Source organism: Bos grunniens, chromosome 21 (genome assembly GCF_055505025.1).
Source record: "Bos grunniens cultivar Pamir isolate PY7600 chromosome 21, Bosgru_T2T1.0, whole genome shotgun sequence".
Lineage (NCBI taxonomy): Eukaryota > Metazoa > Chordata > Mammalia > Artiodactyla > Bovidae > Bos > Bos grunniens.
The window spans coordinates 30,091,213-30,095,299 of NC_141185.1; the positions used below are offsets into that span (position 1 = coordinate 30,091,213).

Here is a 4,087-nt window from a genome sequence, read left to right on the forward strand (position 1 = left end):
TTTGTCAGTCGTGTCTGACTCTTTGTGACCCCATGGACTATACAATCCATGGAATTCCCCAGGCCAGAATACTGGAGTGGGTAGCCATTCCCTTCTCCAGGGGAACTTCCCAACCTAGGGACTGAACCCAGGTCTCCCACATTGCAGGCGGATTCTTTACCAGCTGAGCCACAAGGGAAGCCCAATTAGGTAGGATGGTCTATAATACCACTTCTACCTCTAAAACTCTTCAAATAAGACCAGCTAGTATCAATTCTTGCCTGGAAAATCCCATGGATGGAGGAGCCTGGTAGGCTGCAGTCCATGGGGTTGCTAAGAGTTGGACATGACTGAGCAACTTCACTTTCACTCTTCACTTTCATGCATTGGAGAAGGAAATGGCAACCCACTCCAGTGTTCTTGCCTGGAGAATCCCAGGGACGGGGGAGCCTGGTGGGCTGCCGTCTATGGTGTCACACAGAGTTGGACACGACTAAAGCGGCTTAGCAGCAGCAGCAGCAGGAGCAGTATCGATTCTAAAAGATGTAAAATACCACATGAAAATCGTTTCCCTCTTTCTTTTTTTTTTTAAATTATATGACATTTTTATTTTAGGATGAAAAAACAAAAATGAGAAAACAAACAACAAAAAACTTGAAATAGGCTTGTCAAATGATGTAAATTCATCCCTTCCATGGAAGCAGAAGGTAGATCAGTGCAGGTTATCCTCAGGCCTCATACATCCTGCTTCACTACTGCTTGCACTCTGCTGGGTTTTGATCCTTCTTTGGGTCATAGTCTGGATCATTTTCCTCATCTCCTTCTTCTTCCCCTTCCTCATCCGCTTCTTCACCTTCTTCATCATAATCGTCATCATCTTCAATAGCTTCTCCAGTAAAGCATAACACTGATCTTGGGATTATATGCTCACGTAAAAAGTGACCAATTTCAAAGTCTGCAGTGAGGATAGCTTCAGAATCATCATCCAGATCTCCACTCTCAGGAACTTTGGGAGGGGCAAAAAAATTAAAGAAAGAGTCATTAGAAACTGTTTTGGTCACAGTACGAACTGTCCCATGTCCCTTGTGTTTCTGCTTCTTCTTAATCATTTTCAAAGTGACATTCTTCCCTTTTTTCCAATCTATCTGGCACCCTGTACAACCCATAATTTCCGGTCCATCAAAAGAAAAGGGATCAGAATCATCTGGTTCTGACCTCATCCTGTATGTCTTTGTCAACACTTCATTTGTGATATATTCATTGGGTTCAAAGTGAAATTCTAAGACAAAACTCATAGGTTGACCAGCATCTGAGAACTTCACTTTAATATCTTTCAAGTGCTTCAGAATAGGCTCATCATGTTCCTAAACCATATCGCTGAGCAAGTCAACATTCTTAAAAACGGTCAACCAAAACTCAGGAAGTCCCTTGGGATCTTCTTTTTCTTCATCCTTTTTCTCATCTTCAATCTTGGCCTTTTCTTTTAGCTCTTTGGAAATTTCATCTTCCTCATCTGGTTTCCATTCACATTCTTCTTCCGTAGGTTCATAAATGGCATTAATGATTGCAAATCGTTTATCAAACAGAGGCTGATAAAGAACAGCATACTTTCTTTCAAGATCATGAACTTCCTCATAGAATTTGGCTTCTATCTGTGCACATTTAACTTGAAGGCTTTTGAAAGCATTCACTCGTCTTTTAACTACCCTAGGCAAGTTGTCGATGTGCGCCATGTTGTACAAATGCCAAATATCGGTGGCGAGGGTGGGGAGCCGAGCGGCGGAGCTGCGCAGGCAGTGAGTGACTCAGGGCTGCGGCGGGAGGAGCAGGAGGCGGCACCGTGAGTAGATGACACTAAAAAAGCTGTTTCCTTTTTTCATATTTTATTTAAAGCACTTTTTAAATCCTGAAAAGTATTCATTCCCTCAGGGATAAGCTTTTATCCAATTTGTAGTTACAGTAATAATTAAGATTGATATCAAAAACAGCAAAATTAATTTTCTTAAAAAGAGTCTATTATTCTATTCAGTAGGTTGTCTTGTTTCATCGATGGTTAACTTTGCTGTGTGAAAGCTTTTAAGTTTAATTAGGTCCCATTTGTTTATTTTTGCTTTTATTTCCTTTGCTTCTGGAGAAGAGATCCAAAAAAAAATTGCTTTGATTTATGTCAAGGACTGTCCTGCCTTTTTTTTCCCTCTAATTTTATAGTATCCAGTCTTACCTTTAGATCTTTAATCCATTTTGAGTTTATTTTTGTATATTTTTATTAGATCATGTTCTAATTTCATTCTTTTGTATATAGCTGTCCAGTTTTCCCAGCACTGCTTATTGAAGGGACTATCTTTTCTCCATTCTATATTCTTGCCTCCTTTATTATAGATAAATTAACCACAAGTATCACACTGTTTGGTGACCCTAGCTTTGTAGTACAATCTGAAGACAGGGAGCATGATTCCTCCAGCTTCTGATATTTGCAAATGATATGATTGATAAGGGATTCATATCCAACATATATAAACAGCTCATACAACTCAACATCAAAAAACTAAACAAGCTGATTTACAGTGGATAGAAGAACTGAATAGACATTTTTCCAAAGAGGAAATTCTGGTAGCCAACAGCCACATGAACAGATCAAGAATTCAGCATCGCTAATCACCAGGGAAGTGCAAATCAAACCTTCACACTGGTCAAAATGGCAATCACCAAAAAAACACAAATAACAAACGTTGGCAAGGATGTAAAGCAAAGGGAACCCTCTGGCACACTGTTGTGCATGTGTGCTCAGTAGCTTCAGTTGTATCCAACTCTTCACGGCCCCATGAACTGTAGCCCACCAGGCTCCTCTGTCCATGGGGTTCTCCAGGCAAGAATACTGGAGTGGGTTGCCATGCCCTCCTCCAGGGGATCTTCCCAAGCCAGGGATCTCTTATGTCTTCTGCATTGGCAGACGGGTTATTCACAAGGAGCACCACCTGGGAAGTCCCATACACTATTGGTGGAATATAAATTGGTGCAGCCCCTGTAGAAAGCAGTATGGAGAGTTCTCAAAAAACCTAAAAATGGAACCACCATATGACCCAGTAATTCCACTCCTTGGTGTGTATGTGGGGGAGGAAAACCCCACTAATTCGAAAGGATCCATGCGCCCCAGAGTTCCTAGCAGCATTATTTTCAATTGCCTTGGTGTGAAATCAACCTAAGCATTCATGGACAGATGAATGGATAAAGAAGATGTGGCATGGAGTGGAATATATACAAAGGAATTCTACTCAGTGATAAAAAGAATGAAATTCTGCCGTTTGCAGCACCAGGGATGGACTTGGAGGAAGAGAGCTACTGTATGATGTCACTTATATGTGGTTTCTAAAAAGTACAACAAGCTAGTGAATAAGAAAAAAAAAAGAAGCAGACTCACAGATACAGAGAACAAACTGGAATTACCAATGGGGAGAGAAATGGAAGACAGGCAATATGGAGGTAGGGGAAAACAGAGTTATTACGGGATTCCATTAAATCATGTGTGTGAAACCTTTGAAAATTGTTAAGCACTGTAGAATTTAAAGAGTCTCTCATTCAACTAAAAAAAGAAAAATTAAAGAGTCTATTATCCTAATTATCTGTGAATTGTTAAGTTCAGGGTTATATTATCTTATTAAGTAATTTCATATTTTTCCTTGACATTTTTCAGTAACATGCTCCCCTCCCACACTTTTCTGATGAAATTAAAAAGGTCAAACATCAGAAAGAGAGGCTATTGTACTGTATGTCTAGTGGTCCAAGAAAAGAGACCTTTGTTTTTTGGCTCTGTATGTACACATGAAATATATTCATTCTATCCTAACGTATTATATGTGATTGTGTTAGTTTGCCAGGTCTAGCATAGCATAATACTGTAGACCGGATCGCTTAAGCAATATGAATTTATTTTCTCACACTTATGGAGCTAGATGGCTGTTCTCTTGCTACCACTTCACATGGTGGTACCTCTGGGCATGAATGCTCTGTAGATCTTTCTATTTAGGACTTTTCTTGTTAGGACTCCAGTCTGATTGGATTAGAGGCTTCCCTAAAGGCTTAATTTTTAACCGTAAGGCCCTACCTCTAA

General features: G+C 40.0%; 1 pseudogene; it reads right to left on the reverse strand.

Moving 5' to 3' along the window:
- Nucleotides 1-598: 598 nt before the first annotated feature.
- Nucleotides 599-1,712, reverse strand: LOC147349322 (nucleosome assembly protein 1-like 1 pseudogene; annotated as a pseudogene).
- Nucleotides 1,713-4,087: the final 2,375 nt, after the last annotated feature.